Here is a 26,579-nt window from a genome sequence, read left to right on the forward strand (position 1 = left end):
ACGCCCCCCCCCCCCCCGCACTGAAATGTTACAGTGTTGGTGTTGGCAGGCACATTAAACTTTCAAGTGAAAGACATATGGAAATCAACCCACAGATGTAGCATGCAATATGGACATATGCACAGTGGCTGAAAAATGCATATTATACATTTGGAATTTATTAATATTAGTAGCCTGATTTCCCTATCTAGCCAGTGGCTTGTGTCTGTCACTGAAATAACTCTTAACGTTTGTGCTAAATCAGTCTGAAGTATAACTTTGGAGGGAGGGAATTTTTATGAAACAGAAGCCTTTCTTTATTGTCTGTAAGGAATTGCTTTATCAATAATCTGGTCAGTAAATCTGGTCAGTTATTATTCAACTCTCCAGAGTTTTTGACTTTTATTCAGGTTATTATGCCTTTGTGTTATTGTGTGGGTAAAGCAAATGTTTTATGGACTAGTAGAATGTGCAATACGTCAAATATCTGTATGGTACATTTGAGTTACTTGTTCTGACTGACTTCGTGATACCTAGTGATTTCTAGATATCTAATTTTAACAAAAGAAGCCAACCAACCAAACAAAAACTCCTCCAGTCTATTTACCAGCCATATAGCAGCACTATAAGCAGGGAAATCTAACTGGGTTAGTTGAAAATGAACATTTTTTTAAAAGCTCTTAAATCTTATGTTTTTTTCTGCTGAAGGTCTATGTAATGTTTCCTTGTTTAAGTTCAGGTGAACAAATTTGACTTGCTCTGCTTCTGTATTATTCACTTTGGGGTTTCCAATGTTTCTTTTGCAAATGTTTAAAGTGTTTGGCTGTTATAGTACAAGATGCCAGTATAGTGTCTCTTTTATCACAACAGTGTACGGTTTTATATTGGTTTATAGTAACAAATAAACTACTTGAAAGCAGTGTTCCCTCTAAGCTGAGTTAGTGTGAGCTAGCTCAGTTTTTTAGCCTCTGGCTCACACATTTTTGTCTTAGCTCAGGAAGGATGGCTCCAGAGCAAGCTAATTTATGCAGTAGCCAAATCGCTTGCTCACAACTTTAATGCCAGTAGCTCACAAAGTAGAATTTTTTGCTCACAAGACTCCACAGCTTAGAGGGAACATTGCTTGAAAGATAACGTTATCATTAATTCTAAGAAGTTGAAGAAGACTGTTTCTGAACAGCCATCAGCACAGCTACCTCTCCCTCATAGCCCACTGGTGGCAACAAGAGGACCTCCAGACTACCAGGGGGATATCAGGGCCCCGGGAGGAGGGGACAGTCTTGCCTCCAAACTGCAAAGTGGTTCTGCTTCATGCCCAGGGGATGGAGGAAGACCATATGGCAGTGAACATCACTGATACAGTCCAAGCTAGCCTGAGGGAGTGGGTGGGCCATGACTTAACCATAGCTACATAGTCACGGATGCCAGACCAAATGTGCTGGCTCTGGTGAATTGTGTGCACCTCGGGAGCATCTTCTGCATGGCACACACCCTGCACTTGGTGGTCAGGAATGCTCTACCCACTCCCTACCAGTGTCCAGAGTGAGCAAGTGTTCTCCCACCTGGGAGATTTCCTCATCCCCTACCACTCATGCCTGGACACAGCCGTGGTTAATGAGTTGGCCTTCCTCAAGGTCAACCTCCTCTTGGTTGTCTACCCTTCTCTTGACCTTGGGGAGTGAAGAACAAGGAGACCCCTGTCTGAGTCCCCATCTTCCCCCCATTCCCCCACCCCTTTCTGAGTCATCTGGCATGTGGCCTATGGGTTGCACTCTCAGCACTTGGGTGGGAGGATGGCCATCTCTGTTGTGGGGGTAGGTGGGCGGGTTGGACCCCCACCACAAACCCTTCCACCATCAATATCTCTCCATCTCTGGGCTTTCAGTCACCAATTGTCGCACTTTGTGAAACCCCCCTCCTCAGGGGCTGCCTGCCTGCCTGTCTCTGGGCTCTCAAATATCCACCAACTGTCCCACAATGGGGGAAGCCCCTTCAGGGGCTGTCTGTCTATCCTGCTCAGGGCTTTCAGCCACCAACATTTCAACACTTTGGGTAAACCCCTTCTTGGGGCCTGTCTTTTGGTCTCAGGACTTGAAGCCACCGCCTGTCCTTGTGCCAGGGTGAGGTATGTGGTCTGATGTGCATCCTCACCCCCCACAATGGGAAATTTTAACACCTCCTCCTCATGAGCTGTCTCCTCATGAATCAGCATTTCAAAGCCTCCCCAAGACCTCAGTGGGTGTCAGAGTTGTCAGGTGCCAGGTCCCTCTCCAGAGGACCTGAACCCCCCTCATTCGGATATTGAGTCCTGGCCCCCGGTCCACTAGTGTCCTCCTGCTAGAGCCAAATGGAGGGTTTCAGAAGTCATCAGGTGTAGGGTCCCTCCCGGAGGGTCTGCACCCTCCTCAATAAGATTTTAAAGATCCCCTTCCCACCCTAGGAATCATCGCTTCCAGCCTCCTCCCGTCCACGTCTGCCTCCTCATTATTTTTATCCCCCATCAACTTCATGCAGCACGTACCTAATGGACCAACACCTAACTCATTGCATGTCACCCACCTCATAAACCCAGATCTACCACACAGCACACCTACCTCTTGAACCCAGATCTACCTCATATGAAAATTCATGGTCTGTGAAACCCACAAACCACGAAGCTATACAAACCTCAATTTTTGGTCCATGCCCATCCCTATATGTGAGCCACCTCATAAACCTAGAAGAGTTGAGCATGCAGGGTGTGTGTGTATAAAATATATCCAGGCCACAATCAGATATGCCTTTAGATCCGACTCAGCTGTGAATGCCTGATGGATCTAAAGGGCACGATCAGACAGCAACATCTGGGAAAGGTCCTGCAGCCATCAGCATCCCATGGTGTCCTGCCACAGAAGCGGAGTTAAAAGACACTGGGGAAAGTCCAGTCCTAATGCTTGCTGACGGGCTACGGATGGACTTTCCCCTGTCTGACTGCTCAAGCACGCTCTCATGCTTGAAGTTAATTTCCCTGTCAGTGAACATTTGATTTGGCATTTTGTTGATGTGTATAGCTTTTTTATAAGGTTAAGGAGTCGCTTATCCAGAGGTCATTTCGGGGGGGATTGCGGGGGATCGCAGTTCCCCCAGGTGAGGTGTGGGGGGCGGGGCACATGACGAAGCCACACCCCCTGCTTCCGGCCGCCCCACTTCCGGCCCTCATTCAGCCAGGAGGAGGCAGGAGAAGAGGGAGGGTAAGTTGCTTCCTCCCTGCCTCTCCCCACCCCTGCCTGCCTGGGGCCAGGGAGGGCCTTGGCGGGGCTTCCTCGCACTCCCACCGGCCTTGCAGGTCTACCACTGGGCCTTATGATGTCAGGGGGTGTGGCATATGCTAATGAGTTATGCTAATGAGATCCCCTAGCTCTTTTTCTACAAAACGACCCCTGCTCTTATCTACGTTTAGTTGTTGTAGTTTAGCCCAGAAGTGTTCCCTGTCGATTGAATCGAATGCCCCTTTAAAATCTATGAAGGCAGCGTATAATTTTACATTGCTTCTTTTAACATACTTATTAATCTGGTGCTCTAATACAATGCAATGGTCTAAAGTAGTTTTCCCTTTACAGAATCCCAGCTGTTCTGGGCCTAAGACTCTCCGTTCTGTCATCCATATGGTCAGCTTAGATAGTAAATGTTTGGCATACAGTTTGCTCATAATGGAAAGCAGGCTGATTGGTCTATAATTGGAAGGAATTGAGCAATCACCTTTTTTGTAAATTGGGACTACAATTGCATTTAACCATGCATCAGGAATAAGGCCAGATTTATCAATCATTGTAAAAAAGGATGCAAGAGGGGCCGCCCACCAGTCAGGATCTAGTTTTAAAATTTCAGGGAGAATTATATCAGGACTAGCTGCTTTTCCTGATTTTAATTGGCCAATCAGTTCTTTTATTTCATCGGGTGTTACATGAGGCCAGTCAGGTAAGTCCTCGGACAGAAATCTGAGGGTTCCATATTGCAGACATCATCCTGATGGAATAATGTCAAAAAATATTGAAACCACACTTGGGGAAAAATAGCAGACATAGAGGGGACCTCCGCATGACATGACCCCAAGACTATGGCCTAGAATTTTTTGTATTATTTAAAATTGTGGCCTGGTATAATTGTTTCTATTGTGTATTAATATATTCAATCTTCTTTCTGTTCATACTCGTAGTTGGCTCTTAAGTTTAAAGTATTCTATCAGGAAAAATGGGTCAGCAGACTCACAATATTGCCTGAAGATATTGCATAATTGGGTTTTTAAGTATATACATTCCCTATCAAACCAGAGATTTATAGGTCTACTACTCCCTCTATTTCCACTCTCCTTTGCCCAGTGACGTAGATATGTGAGATGTTAAAGCATGATAGGCTATGATCATTGATGAATGTTCATTTGCATCTATTAAAGAGGATCTATACTTTAGAAGTAGGTTTGATTTGAGTAATTGTTGGGTTTTTTGCATAAAGCTATCATTCCATAAGATCCAAGGCAATAAATAAAGCTTGTCAGGTTGGTGTTGGAAATAACGTTGGGTTCTAGTAAAAGGGCTGACATTGAGAGTCAGCATTGGTGTCACCCTGGTACTCGAAGAAGTAGTCCAGCTGCTCTACCCAGGCCTCCCAGAACTCGGGCTGGGCTGGATCGAAGGCTGTGATGCTTCCCGGAGCAACAGCTATGACTCGTGGAGTGGTGCAGGGTGCAGCGTCCTGGAAATCGGTGTGTGGTGCGGTGCTGGAGTCGGAGTCAGGCTCGCTCATCGGGATCCCATCCTCGTTGCCGGCAAAATATACTGGGTTTGAAGCCATAGATAGTGAAATAAGCTCATGGTTTATTATAAGGCACAAACAGAAGACAGAATAGCAGGGCCACAGTCCTGCTTAAGTCCCCAAAACATACCACACCCAACACGCACACACACACAGCCCATGATAGGCTATTTACAGTGTACCAACACCCATAGGTCAACTCCAGGATCCAGGGTGGCCAATTGGTCTGTTCCAGGATCCTAGCCGGCTATTGTCTTTCAAGTGAAGCTTTGCCATTTCGCATGACCGTGTGCAAACCCGAGCATGTGTGTAGTCCGCGGTTGATACACAACAGTTTTTAAGGTACGATTGAAGCGCTCCACAATGGCAGCTATGACTTCATTATGGGTGAAAAAATGGTGAACTCTGTGCTGCTTTAACACGCTGCTTACAGACTGGTTTATAAACTCTTTACCAAGATCAGTTTGAAGCTTGGCGGGTATTCTGCCTTGACTGAAGATATCCTTAAAGACTTTTGATGCCTGCCTCCCTGTCTTGTCTTTTAAGGCTGCGGCCCAGGCATATTTAGACAGTATGTCAACCACTGTTAAAATGTACCTGTAGCCATCATTGTATTTGGAAAACCACTGCATATCCACCAAATCAGTCTGCCACTGGGCATCCAGACCAGAAACTATGATCTGGTTTCTATTAAAGTGGACTCTGGCCTGCTTATGTAATGTAATCTTGCTCTGAAAGGCACGTAGTAACCTTATCCCCAGTGAGAGTTTTACACCGCTTTTTGGCAGCCTGGAAGAGAGGCCTCACATCACCAAAGCTCCCTGCTTCTCCCGGTGTATATGTTCCTTAAGACCTCCTGTTCTTGATCAGCCATCTCCATCATCACCCTCTTAACCCCAAAATGACCACACATGGTTAAAAAACAAATGTTTTTATTGTAACAAAACAACCTCTTCTTCTCCCCCCTCTTTTTCTTTTTCTTCTTCTTCTTGTCACACGGGGTAGTGTGGGTACAAAAACACGATACACAGACTTCCGGTCTGTGGCTCGGTGATGGCGATCGGTCTCCTCTACCTCTGGGGAGGCGATCTGCGCACCAGTGGTCCGGAGGGGTGCCCCCTCAAGTGACACCCCCAGGTGAGCCTTGTGAAAAGGCTCCAGGCCGGGGGTGCTGGGGGGGGCGACCTCTTCAATGGCGTAAAACCAGAGAATTGAGGCACCTTCTTGCCCCAAAGGGTCCGTCCACTGCGTGGCTCAGTTTTACACTGAGCATAGTCGATGCCAACTGGGACAAGCAGGAGAGATCAGCGGAATAATGAGGCTGCAAGAGGTCTATGGATAGACCGACAATGATCCAGAGGATGTAACAAGCGGAAAGTTTTAAAAAGTGAGTCCCCCCCCCCCAATTGGAAGCGGCATTGGGAGGGCTTCCTCCGGCGCGAACAAACGAACTTTGTTGATTAAGCGTAGGGGGGAAGGAGAAAAGAAGCGCTATACGGTTTGAAAGACTTAATTGCTAAGCGGAGAAGTTAGTAAAAAGGTCCCCCCCCAATGGAAAACGGTGCAGGAAGACTACCGGCATAAACAAGCGAACTTTTGATTAAACGTAGGGGGGAGGAGAAGTGAAGTAGTTCTAAAGTGCATGAGAGACTTAGCTGAGTTTGCGAATACTTCGGGCGTTTTATTGAAGGAAGGTGGAATCAGTTCTCTGAATGTAAACAAAGCTGAAAATGGCCGGCGCTTGAGGTAGACTGGTGCGAGGAACGGGGCGGGGCGGCCAGAGCCCGAGAGCGGAAGAGACAGGTGACGTGTTCTCTGTGCTATCGGAACTGCTCAAGCCAATTACTGAGAGACTCGATGATATTAATCAGCAATTGACCGCTTCAAACCAAAGCCTGCCAAAGCAACAGCAACAAATTGCCGAGTTAACTAAGAGGACTGCACAAACGGAAGAGAAAGTAAAAGAGACAGCACATGACACCAAGAAAGTCAAAAAGAAAGTGGGATTGATGGAACAAAGGCAAGATTCACAGGAAAGGAGACTGCTGAATTTACAAATGGAAAAAGCAAACAAGACACTCAGATTTCAGGGCATCACCGAATCACAGGGAGAAAACTTGAAGAAAATGATGGCAGAACTTATTGCACCGGTGATGGCTGTGTCAGAGGTAGAAGCAGAATCGGCAATTGAGGTGATCTATAGATCATACTCAAAATATATCAAACGCAACAACCTGCCAGGTGAAATCGTTGTCAAGTTTCTCCGAAGACAGACTACGGATTTAATCCTTAAAGCTACAGCAGCAAGCCCTTTGAAACTGGGAGGAATGGACATCAGGGTCCTAAAAGACACCCCGTTTGAGGTACGTCAGAAAAGGAAGGCTTATAAAGAGTTGATTTCAATCCTGCAAACTAACCAAATCCAGTACTCCTGGAACTTTCCTGAAGGTGTCGTGTTTAAGTATAGAGATAAAAGAGAGAAAATAGACTCAGTTCTAAAGGCTGAAGAATGGATGAAGCTGCACTTCGGTGTGAGGGATGAAGAACAGCAAGAGCGAGGCGGTGGAGCAGGCGTCACAGATAAGGACTCAGCCAACGACCCGGGAGCAGTAGGAGGAGTTCCAGCCAGAGATGCGTATGATCTAAGATTAAGAGGGCCAAAGTAACGCTTTAAACTTTAAAGACTTGCAAACAAAGATGAGGATGGAAGAATCTCGGCATGCACCTGAATGAACTGGAATACTAACATGAGCTGACTAATTCTCTGACTTATTGGTTAAAACCAAAATATGGAATTTAGAAAACTAACTGAATACTAACTGTTAATGATCTCTACTCTTGGGCTTTTAGTTATAGTGTGGGTTTGATTTTCTGTCTTTTAATCCCGGGGTCCTATCTCCTCCCCCTTTCATTTGTCTTTTAGTTTGTAGGTGTAACAAAAAAGATAAATACACCACAGTGGGTTGGGTATTTCCAAGTCCATCTCATCAGCAGGGTGATTAGAAAGCTCCATCTGTAAGGCATGATGGCCTTCCCATGCTGGCAGCATTGTGTTTTCTCTGTTTGCGGGGTCATTTACATCTGCCTCTGGAGTTTCGTCATCTTCAGACTCTGCCAGAGGGGCCCAGTAATTATGCCACTGCGGGTTGGTTTTCTCCAAGTTCATCTCACCTACAGGGAGCTTCAGCGGTGCACCAAGATGGCTCCCCCAGGTAGGCAGCATTGTGTTTTCTCTGTTTGACGGGCCATTTACCTTCAGAGTCATCGGGCGCTCGTGCATCTCATCCTCCTCATTGAGGGTCTGGTAAGTACATTGCATAGGAATGATCCCATCAAAGTACATCTTAGATAATGTCAGGGTGTTAAATTCCAGGTGCCTGACAGGAGTGTCCATCTCCCCGCCAAGAGCCTGAGTGCGTGTCTGCTAGCAGAAATGGCTTCTTTCCGGAAAACACCTACTCAGGTGGTTCCAGACCATTCGCTATTGGTCAGGGGTGGCTGGCCGTGTTGCTAGAGGGGTCACATGGCCATGCCAGGGCCTTCCCAGTGGTGGGTTCCCCATTTCCGGGGGAAGGTGCAGTGAGCGGAAGGGGCCGTGCTGGCCACATCACTTCTAGTGATGCAGGAGGGTAGGGGGTGACCTATGAACCCTGTTTCCAGTGATGTGGGGTGGGGGCATGCCAGAAACATATCACATCCGGTGATGCATGCGCAGGTGTGGGGTGTGGCCTGCCCACGTCACTTCCGGTGATGTGGCAGGTTGGGCGGGGCAGGATGACGGCAGTTCCGGTGATGTCAGGGGGCATAGCTTATGCAAATCACTTCATGAATATCCATGAACACCTCATTAATATTCATGAGCACCTCATTACTATGCAATGTTACTCTTACTCTCTCTTACTACTTACAAGGCAATAGAGAGAGAGTGAGAATATTATTTATGTGCAATATCTATTAACCCCCTGACTTTGATGTAGGGATGCTAGCCTTCAGTTTAGGGAAGCCAGCCATTGATTCTTCCCTCCCATGCTGCCATTTCCTCCAGGGGAAACAATATCTATCATCTGCTGTAATTCTTGGAGAACTCCAGGCTCCACTTGGAGGTTGGCAACCCTAGTCAAATCAGACTCGCTGACAACTTTATTGCTAGTTGTTCTTTTGGCTCATGAAGTAGAATTTTTACTCACAACACTTCGCAGCTTATAGGGAACATTCATGAAGGGAGCAATCCTAAACAGAGTTGCACTTTTTAAAGTCCATTGAAATCAATAGGGTTTTAGGGTTTAACTCCGCTAAGGATTGTGCTGTTGCATCCTTCAAACACACACTCACACAGTGAAATACATGCAATTGTAATAACTGAATGCTTCTGCCGTGGTAATGAATCACTTAGAGGATTCTATGAAGAGAGAATCAAACATTTCCTGCTTACACAGACTGAGATGGCCATTTGCCATATGTGTGTGCCATATGGAGAGGGGGTAAAGGGACTTTAGCATGGGAGTGCATTTGATAAAGGGTCATGAAGAAAATATATTGCAGAACCTTTAGTTTAGATAATAGCAGGCACAGTGAGATCCCCCAAGAAATGCTGCACTCCTGTGTGATTCATAAATTCACCAAAACTCAGAGGAGAAACAGGAATGCTGAATTATATGGGGGGGAGGGATCAGCTTCTTCCTATGAAAATGGAAATGCTGACCAAAGGGCAAAAGAACCACATCAGCACTGGAGGGAGGAAAACTGGTTAGGTAAAGGAAAGATGGTCAGTGGAGTTATCGCTAATCAAATAACTGGCTAATGGCAGATGGATATGGGGAAATCCTGTCTTCCTAGCAATGAGTCTGTATAGTAATTTCCCAAGGGATGGAGAGGAATAATCACTGCTGTTGTAGTTTAAAATTGGATAGGGGCTTGGGAATCTGTTGCAGGAGGGAAACGGATGATGCTGTGTCTGTGTGAAAATCTGTTGGTCTGGAAAGGAAATGTTTGCTAGTCGTAAAAATATTTTTGTATCACTGGGGGGGGTCATTTGTGGATGAGAATGTTGGGTCAGGGAAATTAGTTCTGATGGGCAAAGTTCACTTCAGATGGAACTTCAGTGACTTTTGTAGACTTTTGTATTTCTACAAATACTAACATTATGTTCAACATTGTAAAAATAGGGCATCCAAAACAACAGAGCTTATTTATTTCATGTCTCAATGGATATTATTAACTTCTAGGAAGGCAGACTGACAGTTCCAGATTCTACCATTATCTCCCAACAGGACAAGCCAATTCTTCCATTCTTTATCATCATCAGAGTATCATTCCTTCTCTAAGGCTGTGGTCACACAGGCAGTTTGTGCCAATATTGTTGTGTTACCTTTGTGGATTTAAAGAGCATGATCAGACAACAAGATCTGCCTTCGGTGCCCCAGTTGTCAGCATCCCACTTTGCCTCACTTTGGAAGTGAAGTAATCAGACACCAGGGAAAGTCCGGTATTTAGGGGTGTCAGCATTTCCACTCCACATTTCCAGCTGTCTGAACTCCCCTCTTGTGAAGTCAAGCTATTTGGGAAGTCTGAACCTTTCCTTCCATTTCCCCCTCCTTTTTTTTTTTTTGAACAGGTAAGCTCATAATCTCCCCTGGCATTGTCAGGCACCTCAGCCAAGTTGTCATTCTGGATTGGGAGTCCCCAGGGGAATTGTTTTCAAGCAACAAATACCCCCAAACTCCTCTCTCCTGTTTCTGCATCAGAGTCTGAGAGCATCCCATGATTGACACAAGGTTAAATTCACTGACGTCAATGAGACTACTCTCATGTAAATCTATACTTTACACCCCCCCCCCATGTATCCCATGGAAGAGAGGTACAGTGAATGAGGCTGAGAGGGGGCAGAGTACTTGGCAAAGAGATTGTGAAGCTGTCAAAAAAGAGCTTGGATGGAAAAAAAATGTATAAATGTATACTCCAAAACATGTTGTATAAGACTATATATTTTAACTAGTGTATGCTGTTTGTTAACGAAAATGATAAACTATATATATATAAAGAGCTAGAGCTTCAGATACATCCTTATGCACATGGGTGAAAGACAAAAAAAGAAGAAGAAAAGAATGCCCCAACAATCTGAATGATAGACCATGGGACGAGCGTTCAGTGAAGCTGGTTCAGGGTTGGATGTCTGATCAAAACTTCCCACGACTATTTAAACCGCTGCAAATAGAGGCGCAGCCAGATTGTGCCAAGCCTCCAGTGTGACTGCAGCCTATGATGAGTATCTTTTGCTTTGGGTGAGTCACCTTTGGAACCCTTTTTTCAAGCAAGAGTCCTGGGAGAAAGCCAGTCCTGAAATGGCTAGTCCTTGATTCTTCTAAGAAATTTCTGCTTTCTTCTTTGTAGAACACTTTGCTCCACTTCATATTGATGCTTTTATATCCATCCCTATGCCTAGTGTTGCCTGGTCTCAGATCAGAGAACAGACATCTCTTTGCAAATTCCCTGATACAGTAGGGAGATGAGGCAGCTGCAGTTTCTCCCACCACCTTCTGTTGCCTGTCCTCCCACAGCTGTGTAGTACATCTGGAGTCTTGCCTGTTACAGCAAGCAAGGAAGGATATGTGACAGCACAGGGAAAGGGAAAGGTCATATGAATTTATAACATTTATATCATGCCTTTGTTCCTTGAAGGAATTCAAGGTAGCAGGATTCCTGGGACTCTCCAACCCAGACCCTAACCCAGGGGCCCCCATTGTGGTGCCATGGGGGCCATGACACCTGCTGTCATATTTCCTGGCACCTGTCATATGTACCCAGTACCCAATGGTGCTTTTGCACAGTTGGACTTCTGATCGGCTGAGCAGATTTTTTAAAAAACATTGCTTTGCAAGCTGCTTCCACCACAACACAAGGATTTTGGCTGAATGTCTGAAGGTAACGTATGTGTATATGCAAGGAAATATTTTAAAAATAGTTATGTTCATTTTAAAAGGTGTCCTGTTAAACAGAACGTCTGCTTAAAATGTTGAAGAGTTACTATAAGAGTTATGTACAACTTCCCTCCCTGATACTCTGTGGTTGACCCCATAGCCTGTAAAGGTATAGGTAAAGGTTCCCTTGCTCGAAAGCCAGTCGAGTCCGACTCTAGGGTTGTGGTGCTCATCTCCGTTTCAAAGCCGAAGAGCCAGCGCTGTCCGAAGACATTTCCGTGGTCATGTGGCCGGCATGACTAAACACCAAGGCGCACGGAAAGCTTTATTGGCCACTTTGTGGTTGTGCCCTCCACTCTGCGTCAGAATACCAAAGTAGGCTGAACAAGGTTGGGGACCATAACTAAAAACAGCCTTACTTAGCTTCAGCCCTTTGACCATGCCCTGGGACTTTCCTGTAAGGGAGACAATGTGGCTGCCTGACTTCCTTGCGGACTCTGAAAGCATAAGCATAATGATGATGAAACTTGGCAACCAGTCTTATGCCTGAATGTTCTGTAAAACTGTAACTGGTAGCATGTCTTCGATCATTTGGCAAGAACATGTGCCCCTGAAATGGTCCTCTTGCTTCCTGCCTTGCCTTCTTCTAGGAGTAGGAATAGCTGGTCCCTCCCAGTAGTGGTGGCTCAAGTGGTTAAGATGCTGAACTGCAGGCTGTGGAAGGTCAGTAGTTCAGCAGTTCGAGACCCGAGTGTGCCGCATGACGGAGTGAGCTCCCACCTCTAGTTCCAGCTCCTGCCAACCTAGCAGTTCGAAAGCAAGAAATTGCAAGTAGATAAATAGGTACCACTTTGGTGGGAAGGTAACAGCGTTCTGTGCGTCTTGGTGTTTAGTCATGCCAGCCACATGACCACGGTCGGACAGTGCTGGCTCTTCGGCTTTGAAACGGAGATGAGCACCGCAACCCTAGAGTCGGATTCGACTGGCTTTCGAGCAAGGGAACCTTTACCTTTACCTTTTACCCAGTAGTTCTGATGGATTCACTCCTCAGAAGTGGGATGCTAGACAAACCATCTTTCTGAAATGGGGAAGGGGCAAGGGGATGGTGCAGTACTGTGCAAAGAGCCCCGTGCTGACCTTGGGGTATGGGATGGATGGTGCTGCCTGCCTGCCTGCCTGCCTGCCTGCCACGAAAGCTCCTCTTGCTTGATCCCTCCTCTGGAAACAAAGACTCTACTGGTCCAGACTTTAAAATAGACCCTTTGCTTATGGAAAATTAAGGATGGATAAGCAGCTTCGCAGGATGCCTCTTTGCTTCTAATTATACTGTAAATCAATTGCTGTGGTGAAGAAAGAATCCTGGCAGGGAGTTCAGTCCTCAGTGCAAGAGGAGCCTTTGTAACTTAAACAAGATGCTTTGGCAAATCCTTTGAGCCTGATTTTCATCAATGGAATAGGAGGGGAGCAATTGGGATGATATACTGGGCAGGCTTCTGGGGACTCCAGTGGACCTCATGTTGTGCATTGCTGGAGTTCACATTGGCTCTAGCATTTTGGTAGTTGATAATGGTGCGGAGCTGCGGTGGCTCAAGTGGTTAAGATGCTGAACTGCAGGCTGGAAGGTCAGTAGTTCAGCAGTTTGAGACCCGAGTGCCGCATGACGGAGTGAGCTCCCGACTCTGGTTCCAGCTCCTGCCAACCTAGCAGTTTGAAAGCAAGAAATTGCAAGTAGATAAAGAGGTACCACTTCGCTGGGAAGGAAACAACGTTCCGTGCTCCTTGGCGTTTATTCATGCCGGCCACATGACTATGGAAATGTCTTCGGACAGCACTGGCTCTTCGGCTTGGAAACGGAGATGAGCACCGCAACCCTAGAGTCAGACTCAACTGGCTTTCGAGCAAGGGAAACCTTTTACCACTATGTAACAGACTTAAAGGCACATGCCAATGGTCATAGTCATTTAGACTATTTAAATGTGATATCAAGGCAGAGTGAAATGAATGGGTTGCGAAGTCTTCCTTTCTCCACACCATGAAACTGCTCTGGCTGAGCAGGGCAGCTCTGTTCAGGAGCAAGTGGCTGGAGAATGCAGAAAGTTGCCTGGAAGTTAATGGAAAAAGTGAAGTGTTCTGCTCCCCAGAGCGGACAACTGAAGCAGACACAAGTAGAGAAAGCTTTGCATTCTCAACCCATTAATAAATTCCTCACTCATCTCAATCTAAACAGCTGCACAAAGGTTCACATTTGTCAGACACTGACTAATCCAGGAGAAAGCAGTCAGGTGCCAGCTTGAGCTGATGGTTTCATTCAGCTAGGCCTAGTTTCATTCAGCTAGGCCTAGATGGCATGTCTGGGCCTTTGCTAAAGTCCATGCCCCAATGGGGGGGGGGCTCCCCTCTGATGCTGAGCTGATCAAGTGGCTGCTTCTCCAGTGGCTGCCTGCTTGCCTACTTGTCCTGTCATGCTAACACTGCTCTTGGTTGCAGAGCTGCAGTGGAAGAGAGGTGGAGGGAGGTTGAGCTGCATGAGTGTGTGTGCATATTTACATTTTTACCCTACCATTCTGCCCTCATCAGGTTTAGGCTGGAGTAGTACCTGTACTGTGGCATCATCAGCATTGACAGCTGAGCTTGGGATAGGGAAAAGAGTGTCACTTGGGGAGAGGGGGTTGGTATGAGTAAGGAGGTCCCAGAGGTTGGTTCAGTGCTGCAGTTTCCCGCTCAGCCACCTTGGTGTTGTTGTTCTCTACTGTGCCTAGCCTGGACACTCAGTAGCATTCAGAAAAGCCACAGTCACACTATGTTGCTCACCAGTGCAGAGATGTGGAACAGACACCATTTTGTGACCCCACTGGAGGTTTCCCCTCTGCAGGTCTCATGCATAGAGCCCACAAACGCACAGAACTCTCCTTCCACAGGGAGGCACAAGTGCATGTTGAAAGATGAACTCGGAATAACGCAGTCTTCTTGTAGTGGACTATCATCATCATCATCATCATCATCATCATCATCATCATCATCATCATCATCATCATCATCATCATCATCATCATCATCATCATCATCATCATCATCACATTCGATTTATATACCGCCCTTGAGCGGTTTACATATATATACTAATTAATTCCTACCTTAAGCCACAATTCGTATGGGGGGAGGGACTGCCTACCAGTACCCAAGCAGCTTCCTTTAATGCACCTTCTGCTTCTGCTTCTTTCAAAGGACTCCACTACCCTCTGTCTAGAGATCTCCTCATAATACTCTGTCCAGTCTTTTCTACTGTTCATTTTATTCCTGGAATGGCTTCTTGGAGCAGAACTTCTGAGTCACTTCTCTCATGTTCCTCAAACCTCATTTCAAAGTTGATAATTTCTTCTCATTACTTTTCAGAGGACCACCCAAGCTGTGACATTGCAATATCCAGAGATCACCTGAAGTTTTTGTAAAGAATAAATAGCAGTCATGGAGGGGGCATTAAGACCATGAGGGTAGGGAATTAAAGTCTTGTCCTTGCATTGATTTCCCGACTTCAGTTGCCTGCCCTGGAGCTGCTACTTGCAGAATGAAACATGCAGATATCTATATAGTGTCTGCATGTTTCCTTCACTGGACAAATAGGAGCTTGTAGAGGGAGGTGTTGATTTGGGAAATGGTGCAGGGTAACGACTTAATCCCTCCCTCCATGCCACAGCCCAAATCAGCCACTCCCAAATCACATTTATGCATTAGTGTTCTTTTTATGCTGTCAGACTCCTGGATAAATCAGTTCCCAACAACATTCACTCTAGAGAATAAGTTTATTGAGACATTGATAGGATCCAACCTGTACACTGGCTGTGTTAGAACTGAGGTTAAAGGCGCAAAAGCAATAGATATACAGGGTTCAAGCAAGGGCCCTAAAAGGTTCAGAACCAATCACCCCCTGGGATTTCACCCACCAAATATAACTGCCAGCCATCCCTCTTTCAGTGCCATATCCTCAACATGTAAAACAAAGGCAAGCATGGAAAGATGAGACTCAAGGACACTAAAGGTTCTCAGAGGTGATAAAGTGGCACATCAAAGCAACTGAGGAAGTGAAACTATTTTGGCTTTACATTTTCCCCTTCTCCCTCCCCCGTTACTATGGCAAAGGAGATATAAAATGAACAAGAAAGAGCTTACCCCCCCCCCCCCCCATCCCTCAGCCTCCTGGTTTGAGAGGATATTTCTTGTGGAAGGTGCGAATGACAGAAGTGTTTTTAACATTCTCATGTTGCACCCATTCATTATGGGATTGATCAAAGTCCTTCCATTTTATTAGGTAGTACAAACACCCTTGTTTCATCTTAAGAGTCAAGAATGTCTTCTACTTTTTGGTGGGGTTCACCGTCCACCATAACAGGGAGGGAGCTGCTGGATGAGGTCTCCATTTGCTCGGTCCTGGATCCTTCTTCAGCAGACTAAAATAGAATACAGGATGAATATGTTTTAGTGTCTTGGGCAATTCTAGCTCTGCAGCTACCTAATAAGCATTCTCGCCACCTTGAAATGGCCAATATACTTCCACCCCAGTTTTTCCTGGTTGGAACCCCTCCAGGTTTTTGGTGGAGAGATACACTGAATCACCAGGTTGTAAATCCCATTCAGGAGCTTGGCTCCGGTCAGCATGCTTTTTGTAGTTCTCATCTTTTTTATGGTAGACCATTGGTTCTGTAGGCTCTCCCACCATTCATGTAAATTCCCCGAGTTTGATCCTTGAGAGGTTAAGGGGGGACCCCCCCCATATCCATGTACTTATTTGAAAGAGGATAACCCAGTGACACTGTGGACCAAGTTTTTGTAGCTATATACCACATAGGTGTCAGCTATGCTACCATGATGTTTATGGTTGAGAGTGCATCTGCTTGACCTGTGTACCAACTGATGCCACATTCCTTTGTCTTTGCTTATCTATGCCCGTGGGATAGGTTTCGATTTCCAGCTTTGGCTTTAACGGCCTGGGGCCCCATTCTCCCGTGTGCCTAAGAGTGGGGTGTGTGCGTACGAATACCCTATATCCCATTATGCTCATAGGAAAGTAGCCATTCCTAACAGTGACAATGTTACTGCCTCTATAGCTCTTACAATAAAGTATAACCTTATGATAAGTGTGTACTCCTTTGTTTGGCTGTGGAACCCGACAACAGGGGAGAAGGTCCACCCAATTATCCTGCTGGTAATTTGCAAAACACCTGAGGAATGCTCGACCACCTGATTGACTCATTCTGTTTGCCCATCAGTCTCTAGGTGGTAAGCACTACTGAAACCCTGTTCCACCCCTAGAGTTTGCATCAGTTCTTTCCAAAATTTAGCTACGAACTGCGACCACCAGTCGGAGATGATCTTCTGGGGGAGGGAATACAACTGCACAATTTGCTGCATGAAGAGCTTGGCTAGACCTTTGGCTGAAGGCAGCTCTGATCAGGGGTGAAGTGGGCTTGTTTGGAGAACAGATCTACCACCACCTATATGCCAGTCTTTCCTTTGCTGGGTGGGAGGTCAGTTATAAAGTCCATTGAGATGACTGCCAATGGCCTTTTTGGGGTCTCAAGGGGTTGCAATGTTCTGGGAGGTTCCCCTGCCCTCCATTTCCCCATGAGGCATGTTTGGCATGAGCTCACATACTGGGAAATGTCCGCCTTCATGCAGGGCCACCAGAACTGTCTCTGAAGTAGATGCAGTGTTTTTAGGTACCTGTAATATCCCGCTAGTTTGTTCTCATGCCTCAGGTGTAAAACTCCCCCCACAAGGATTTTGGTATGAATAGTCTCTCTCCCCGATACCAGCAACCATCCCCCTTTTGTTCCAATGAACTGTCTTTTTGAATCTCCTCCATATCCCCCTCTGTGAAAACCTCTTTGAATTTGTAAATCCACGGATCAGTGGCAAGAGGAATTCCCTCCTTGGCATGGCTGTGCGTCATTACTGCCTCCCCAGCTGGGTAGGCATGAACATGGAGTCCAGTACCTCATCTCTTTGACTGGCATGCTTGGGAAGGTGGGACAAGGCATCCACTAGGAAATGTGACTTCCCTGGGAGCTGCTGGAGGGTGAAACAAAACTTAGAGAAGAGCTCCGCCCACCTCAGTTGCTGGGTGTGTGCAAAGCCTCTAAGTTTTTGTGGTCAGTCCAGACTTCAAATGGCTCCCTCACACCCTCCAACCAATGCCTCCAGGTAGTGAGGGCTAGTTTAATGGTGACTGCCTCTTTGTTCCAAACAGCCCAAATCCATTTCGTGGAGAACATAGGCTAGGGGGTGCAAATTCCTGTCCTCCCCTCTTTGCAGGATGCCCCCCATAGCCACATCAAAGGCATCTACTTGGACTATGAATGGCTGGGTTTCATCAGGATGATGCAGGATGGGCTCAGAAGTGATCAGCGCTTTAAGTTTGTCAAAACCATCTGGCATTCAGGGGTCCACTTTAGTTTGGTGCCTGGCTTGCTGCCTTCCGGCCTCTTCCACTCCATTTTCAACAAGTCAGTAAGGGGTAGGGCTTCCTGGGCAAGGTTTGGGATGAATGCTTGGTAAAAATTCACAGACTTGAAGAATGACCATAGCTGGTGTCAGGTTTGCAGAGGTTCCCAACACAGCACATCCTGTAATTTATGGGGATCCATTCCCAGTCTCTTTCCTGAGATCTGATACCCCAGGAAGTCCAGCTCCTTTTTGTGGAACTCGCATTTTGAGAGCTTCGCAAAAAGCTGGTGCTTGTAGAGGGTCTCTAGCACTTCTCTGACCAGGCACACGTGCGAGTCCTTATCTCATGAATAAATCAAGATATCATCAATATAAACAAGAACCCCTTTATATAAATTCTTGTGCAACACTTCATTGAACAAGTTCATGAAACCCCCCAGGGCACCCCCCAGCCTGAACAGCATTACAAAATATTCAAACTGACCCAGTGGGGTATTGAAAGCTGTCTTGTGCTCATGCACTCAAAAATAAGCATCCCGGAGATCCAGTTTTGTAAAAATGAGCCCCCGAGAAGCCTCAGCCAAGAGGTCTTTGATCAGTGGGAGCGGGTAGGCGTTGGATGTCAACACGGCATTCAAGCCCCGGTAATTGGTACACAGCCTCAAGCCCCTGTCCCTCTTTTTCCTGAAGACTATCGGTGCTGTGAACGGGGAGGAGACTGGGCGGATAAACCCCCTGGCTAGGTTTTTATCCACAAACTTTTGCAGTTTCTCCTTTTCAGCTGGGCTCATCGCATATAACTTCCCTTTTGGCATCTTGTGCCTGATTTATGGTGGTGGGGTAGTTTATCTGCTTCCTCTTCCTCTTCAAACACCCGGGTTAAGTCTCTGTACTCAGGAGGGATTAGGTCTAGCTCCCCTTGTGCTAGGCATACTCACTCCGGGGTAGGAGCCACTTGGGATTCCATTCATGTGCTTTACACAGGGGTCTGGGAAATGTAAGGCACCACTGTTCCACTGTATGTATGGGTCATGGTCCCGGAGCCAGGGATTACCCAGCACCATTGAAGATTTGATGGTGGGGTTGATTATAAAATGTCACTGTTCCCAGTGAGACCCCATCCCCATCACTGCTGGCACAGTTTGGTATTTACAGGCTTTTTTTGGTGGGAGACCTGTCCATTTGGTTGAATACTATAGGTTCCGCGAGTACCTGGGCAGGCACCCCCAGCCCCATCACTAGAGCAGGGCTGATCAAGTCTCTAGCACAGCCTGAGTAGATTAAGGCCCTCACCCTAATGTGGGTGCCCAGTTCTGGGTTCACAACAGTCACAGTCACATAAAACATGGTGGGGGAGGCTGTCACCAAACTTGGCGCCTTGAATTTTTGGACCTGCAGGATTGCGCCCTTCACAGCAAGTCCCAGCCTTTCCCCACCTCCAATGAGGGCTCATCTCTGCTGGATGAGGTGCTGTTGGGGTCTCCACTTTCTCCCACCTGTAGGGCTTTGGGTGGCTTCACCCAAGCCACAAGTTGTTTGGGCTTCTTCTCAGAGGCCTTGTGCTCCATTGCCTTCCCTTCTCCCGGGCCTTTGTCAAGGGGGCAATTGGGGGCCAAGTACCCTGGGGCCACACACCGCAGACACAGCCGTCACATCTGTCAGTCTTGGACAGATTCCCTTTGTTTGGGATGCAGGCCCCGTGGTTCCACCACTGCGGTTTTGGTCGGGTTCCTGGACTGGTGCATCTAGAGTAGGTTGGATCAATTCTTGGCTTCACAGGCCACCTGGATCCACTCGTCTGTCAGGTCTCCCAGTTAAGACACTGTCCACAACACACTTTAGCAGTGATAGTTTATTGAGATATGCTTATTTCAGGAAACAGGCTCTGTGTCAGAACTGACAAAAGGTGCACAAAAGCCTCTATTATAGGTAATACAAAATACACCCCACACCTCTTGCATACGTCATCATTCAGCCCCTACAGTCACTATGGCAACCCTGACAGATATATGGTGTCTAATCTACATCCTAGCCTGGCAGAGAAGACTCCAAGGCCAGCTCCATTGGGAACTAACGTTAGGGCACAGCTGGAGGAAAAGTTATGGCTTCTAAAAGCATCCACTCCAAACATCCATGTACTCCCCTCAGGAATTCCCTCCCCCCATAATTATGGCAAGCAGTGAAGTAGAATGAGGTGAAATGAAACTAAAGCTTGACATTCTGCCCCCCCAAGCCTCCTCACTCACCCAGCTTGAGAGGGTTGCACTTACGAAAAATACTGACCAGGCCAGGGGCCTTGATGTGGTCACTCTGGAGCTTGGCAGCGTGCATTTTGAACTTGTTGGAGTATTCCCTCACCAAGATGTTGCCCTGACGTAGGCTGCGCAGGTGAGTCCATGCCCTCTCCAGCTCCAGGGGGTCTTCATACTGCTGATCTAGGGCCCACATGAAGGCATTCACATCCTGAAGTTTGGGGCTCCGAATATTGTGAAGACCCACAAACCAGTCAGCTGCCCATTCCCTCAAGTGCTACATCTAGGTCTCATATTGATACATTAGGGTAAACACTTGGTGCAATCTCAACATAATATACTAGATTTACTGTGTGGAAGGACTTTAGTTTTACATTGAGGATCATTGAAATATGACCCTTTCTATAGTTTGTAGTGGGGTTTTTTTGCCTTTGGAAGGGGAATTGTTTTTATTTGCATTTCTATAAACTACAACAAAATAAAGGGAGGGGTCTACAAACTAAGGAGAAAGAAAAGAAAAAACCCACTAAACCCCCAAGAGTTGGAGGTTATTACATCGCTTATAAAATTTAGCTTAGTTGTAAAGTTTCTTTTCTTAACGTTGCGAGTGGTAAATCATCATCCCCAGTTATAAAGACCAACCACAACCATTGACTACACAGAGAGTTTCCCAGAAAAACGCTGAAAAATTTAAACAAAATAAAGCACAAGTGTCTAAGAACAATGGTATCCCATTTTAAAACTATTGTACCCTCTCTCTTGGAACAAATTAACGCCAAACGTTCTCTCAGTGTATATAATAAATCCAGATCTTCTTTCGTGTATGATTCTATCTTCTTAAATATGTTCCCTGTGGCAAAGTCCTGTTAAATCTTGATCTGAACAAAGTAAATTCTCATTTTCCGGGATTTATCCGCTTAAAATCAACCCTACAGTCTTAAAGGTCCATTCCTTTATTGCTTTATTGCTTAAGAAAGCTAAACTTACAAAGAGTCCAAACTGTCCATTTGCCCTCCAGACTTAATTCATGAAGTGCCAAGGCAAATCCGTTCGCTTTCGGCTTCGCTTAATGTCTGTTTGTTGGCCCCGCTACTTAAAGCCAACTTGGACTTTCCTTTAATCGATGGATCCTATAAGCAGAGGCTGATCGCTTCTGATGCATCACCATTCCTTTAAACAGCCAAGAAAACAATTTAGTTGTTATGAAGTTCCTCTTCCTTGCCACCAGATGTCACTTATATTCTGAAAGAGTCTGTCTTGTTCCTGGTCACATGATGCATGTCACATGATTCGCCTCAGCTACTTCCTGAGAGACGCTCGTACTTTACTTTTGCTTTTGGCTCCTTGCCAATCCCCATTTTCAATGCTGTTTACTTTTAACCGATTTTACCAAAGTCCCAAAGAAACTTGTGCAGCCGCTTATCTGGATTCTGGGAACTCCCTGCTACAGTCCAAATGTTTTTAAATACTCCATCCCTTCTCCGAAGGTTTCTTTTCCCATTTACATTGCTCTTAGTGGGGAGAAGTTCTCTCTCCCCCCCCTTGCTTGTCGGAGGGTGGAATTCACTCATTTTTTTGTGTGTGTTCTCACTTCACTCAACTCACTCAGCAATGTCCAAACGCTTGAAAATCACCAGGTAACGTAGACGCTGAACCTCCATCCGCTTGATCTGGTGTGCGTAGCTTAGACCCATTCGGGGGACTCAGCGCAGAGACCTTCGGGGTAGGGGGAAGCCTTGATCTGCTGGCAACGTGCCCGCAGAGAGGCGACCCTCAAAGCCCCCTGGCCAGGAGCCCATCACAAGGGCTCCAGGGAGGTGGAAAATTTCACACCCCCTCTCCAAGTGCTGGCCCACGGATCGCCTCCCCGTAGTGTCCCGGAGAGACTGCCACCATTAGCCTGCCAAAACCAGAAGCCTATAGTTTGTAGTGTTGACTGTAATAGTACAGGCCTGATTTCTGCTACCAAGGTCTACCACTTCATTCTGAATACTGTTTAGAATGGCTCTGAACTAGGCTTGCTAACTTTGAACCTGCCCCTTCAGTAGCAGTTCAGCTTGCAGTAATTAAGAGGTAGTCATGTTTATTTTCGTGCTATGAAGAAGTTCTAACTGTTGATAGCTGCAGCTCAAACTTCTGTTAAAGGCACAGGAGCAGTTATCAGTTCTGACTGCTTATCATCTAAGTTCTACCAATGGAAGAGTTTTAAATACTGAAGCTATAAAAAAGAGAGCAAAAGAAGCAACCCTTTTGCATTCTCCTTACATTTCTGCTGTGGAATAGGACCTCAAAAGTTTTGGTATGCGTAGGCTTTCTTCTCCCTTTTTTGGTTTTGGCACTGATGATCTGATTCATTGAAACAGAATTTCTGAGTAAGAAGAAATGTGCTTGTAGGAAGTCGCATGAATCCTGTGAGTTGCCATGCACATGAAGCAGGAGTTTGCAACTGGAGGGTGTTTGATCAACTGCAAGTGCAGTTTCCAAATAGAAGTCACTGCTGCATAGGAAATTTCATCATGTATGCTGACCCTTATAATGTGGGCTTTTTGGAACAGGGGCTGTCCTTTACATTGCTCTGTGCATGTTGGCTGTGCTGCCAAAAAGGCAAATGTTTTGTTTTGTGGATGAAAGGAAGAGGATATGCTTCTTGCCACTTTTCCAAGTTCTTTGGGGTTACTCCTTGCTAATAAATGCAGTATCAAACAGCTGTTTCCCAGATCCACCTGCAGTCCATCTGCAACATTTTCCTGTTGCATGGCAACTGTGGTTATGAGAGTGCCTCTGAAGAAGGAGGGAAACCATTAGCAAGACCATAAGCAAGACCATAAGCATCACAGAAAACAGCAGCTGTCCTAGCCCCTTCTGTCAGCTTAAACAGAAGAAAGTGTGTGAGAAGAATATGCACAAAACCCAAGAAAGATGGCCATAAGAGGTGACCAGCAAAACTTGCTTTTGAGCAATATGAATCTCCACTTAGGGGCCAGCATCACATGATTTCCTGTACTCTGAGCCTTGCCCTCCTGGGTTTTAATCCTGGTTTCAAATCCTGACTTGGCAGGAGGAAACAAATTATGGCCACAACTAACATATAATAACATGGTTTGTCATTATGGTCATGAGAATGGGAAATCCTTGGGCTTCTGTGTTTTGGTACCACATCCCTCCTTCCCTTGTACATGGCTTGAAAATCTGTTATTTCCACTTCTGTGGCAAACCAGACATCATTATAACATCCAAACTACAAGCTAAGTGCTGTTTGCTTTCCTCCACAGCAGGATTGAACTGTGGCCTGGGAGGAAAGATCACAAACCATAATTTGTAGCTTAGATGACATGACAAACCATGGTTTGCTGTAACAGTGGAAACAATTTCCAAGCCAAGCAACAAAAAGAGGAAGGAAGGAGAAAAAGCAGTCAGAGTAAGAATCCAAGTATTCCCAAGGTTTGAGCCTAGAATGACAAACAGTGGTTTGTCATTATACTTCAGGCATGCTGATAATTCTAAGTTAAAGTGAATATAGGAAAGGGGGTGCTAAACCATGAGTAAATGCAGGAATAGAAGCCACCCCCATCCCCCAAATGGAGTAATATGCAATGTGAAATTTCCCTTTTCAGTTGGAGAGATGTAAAATTCCCAATATGTTTCTAAAGCCTTCTTCGGGGAAATTTTTAAAAACAGGCTGTCTAGATCTGTAAAAGATTGTGATTTTTTTTGTATATAGAAAAAACCTGTTGGTCTTTGTTTTCTCCAACCAAATAAATTCTCTAAAAAATCTATTCCAGGAAAGGAGTAAGTCTGCAAAAACCTACTCAGGTGATTTGTAACTTTCACTTATATAAGGCAAGTGTTCCTAATCTTCACAGGGCAATTGTATTGTTTAAGAGATAGAAGGCTTTTATAAACTGCCTGTTTCTAACCCCAAGCTATCAAAACCTATAACCACATCACAATAGGTCTTCAATTTTCCCACCTTCCAGCTCAGAGCTGTACTTCCTCATGGCCAGCTACACTCATGTAATTTTAGTTAGGATCATAGTTACTGTGAATGAGTTAGAGCTTCATCACCTAACACTCCCCACTGCTTGTGGCATGCTATCACCAACTCAGTCTTCGAATACTATCAGAGCAGATGCTGAGCTCAGGTTGCCAACAAAGACTTCTCTTTTCCTCAAGGAGGAGAACTTCTTTCTGGAGCATTTGGTCCAGGGTTCACAAGGCAGTGTGGGAGTTGTTTCCTACACTGATACTTAAAAGGACAAGAAAATCCTGAACATGTATTGAGAACAAAGTGAAGGACCATCTAAGCAAAGGATGCTGAAACCCGGTTTTGTCTGTGGTTAGTCTCCTTCGCTTCAAATATGGAGCTCGGTCATCCGTAGTGGAGTTCTGCTTTGCTAATAGCAGAGTTTTTCTTCAGTTTGAGGCTCGTTCTCCTGAACGGAAAAAGAATCATACCAGGTTTGATCGAAGAACTGTGGTCAGCCTTTCTTTGCTGGATGTTGGGAGGGACAGCATTGTTTATCAAGATAGCATGGAACACGGATCTACTGGGGATAACAAGGATCTTCTGAGGGTGGTTGGGAGCCATGTTAACACATCCTGCACTGTCAGTCCCATGTATCAGCTAAGAACTATTTAAAAGTGCATTCCAGTAGTCCCATGTCTTTCAGCTAGCCTGTGACAACAAAACTCCCTGGAACTGTTCTTTGAGTTGGATACATTTTTTCTCTATTTGTTTCATGTTGAAAGCGGAACCAAGGGTCATCTGCCCCAAATCCCCTCAGTCAGGATTAATTGTACCTAAATCTTCCTTGACAACTTGAAAGCCATAGGATTCAGTGGAACCAAGGGTCATCTGCCCCAAATCTCCTCAGTCCAGATTAATTGTACCTAAATCTTCCTTGACAAATGTTTGAGGATTTATCTGGTCTTTGTGTGACAGTTTTCCATTGTCTTGCTTGGAGCCTTTCCCTGGCTTTGTACACATTGAAGTTTCATTAAATCAGAATTGGGGGCAAGAATTTGGCTGCAGAGATTGAGGGTGAGTGAACAGAGACTGACTATAAGGGTGTTTTCAAAAGTGCATCTGAGCTTCAGTTCAATCCACTTTGCAGTTTGAGTGAAGCAGCATGGATTGGTTCGACTTGCCACCAAAACATTTTGGAGCAGAATCCAATGGAGCTGCTTATCTCTAAAAGCAACATAATTCAAGCAGTGCCACTGTCTATGACTTCTAAGGTACAGAACTCTATGTTATAGATTTCTGTTTGAAGTGGAAGAAATTATATATGTTTAATGCATGGTGCATATCCAGGGTTTTTAGTTTATTAAACTATCTGGATGAAGGAGAAAGACAAATCTGGCGTAGAAAATGGCTCTGGAAAAATAATGGCTCTTGTCTTTCCCACACACTACGTAACGGTAGAAAGTTGAAAATTAAGCTTGCAAGGTTAAGGCTATGTACAGTCGGGTTGCCAGGTCCTCTCTCTTCCCCAGCGGGGGACTTTCAGAGGCATTCTGGGAGGGGGTGGGGATGTCCCCAACATGATGACATCATACAGAAGTAACATCATCATGTTGGGGATGCGCCTGAATCCCATGGGTCCCTTTAAATGCTTTTGCGCACCCAACCCTTGAATGAAACACACACCCCAGTGATGGGTTAAGCTGGGCATTTATTTATACATAAGCTGATCTGCCTCAATTATATCAAATTAAGCATGGGTTACCTTATGCCTGCAAAGCAGGCTTCCTTAGGGCAACCCCACCCCAGCTCGGAGCCAGGTTCGGAATCCTTCCGTACCCCACTCATCACGGCCCACGTGTCACATGCATAGAGGAGATGTGGGAGCACATTCCAGCCCACGACTGCTAAAGCTTGACGTATGCTCCCCCATCCCTAAAGAGGCCCCCATCTGGGTATCCTGGACTACTAAGCCACTAGGCACCCAGTTTGAGGACCCCTGCTATCGCTGATATCTAGGGGTGCTTGCCAACACAAATAAACCCCCCCTCAACCCATGCTTTCCCGCCACCGAGGGGGTTAGCCTTGGCTTAACTCTCCTCCCGCCAACCCCCAGAGACTAGGTCTTGAAGACCGCCCAGCAGATCAGTCAAAAATATGCCCGCCCTCGCTACTGACAAGTGAACCCCATCAGGCCGGAATAGGCGTGGGCACCCAAATTGGATCCTGGGGTGC

Source organism: Gekko japonicus, unplaced genomic scaffold, assembly GCF_001447785.1.
Source record: "Gekko japonicus isolate JY-2015 unplaced genomic scaffold, Gekko_japonicus_V1.1 scaffold501, whole genome shotgun sequence".
In the NCBI taxonomy this organism is placed as follows: domain Eukaryota; kingdom Metazoa; phylum Chordata; class Lepidosauria; order Squamata; family Gekkonidae; genus Gekko; species Gekko japonicus.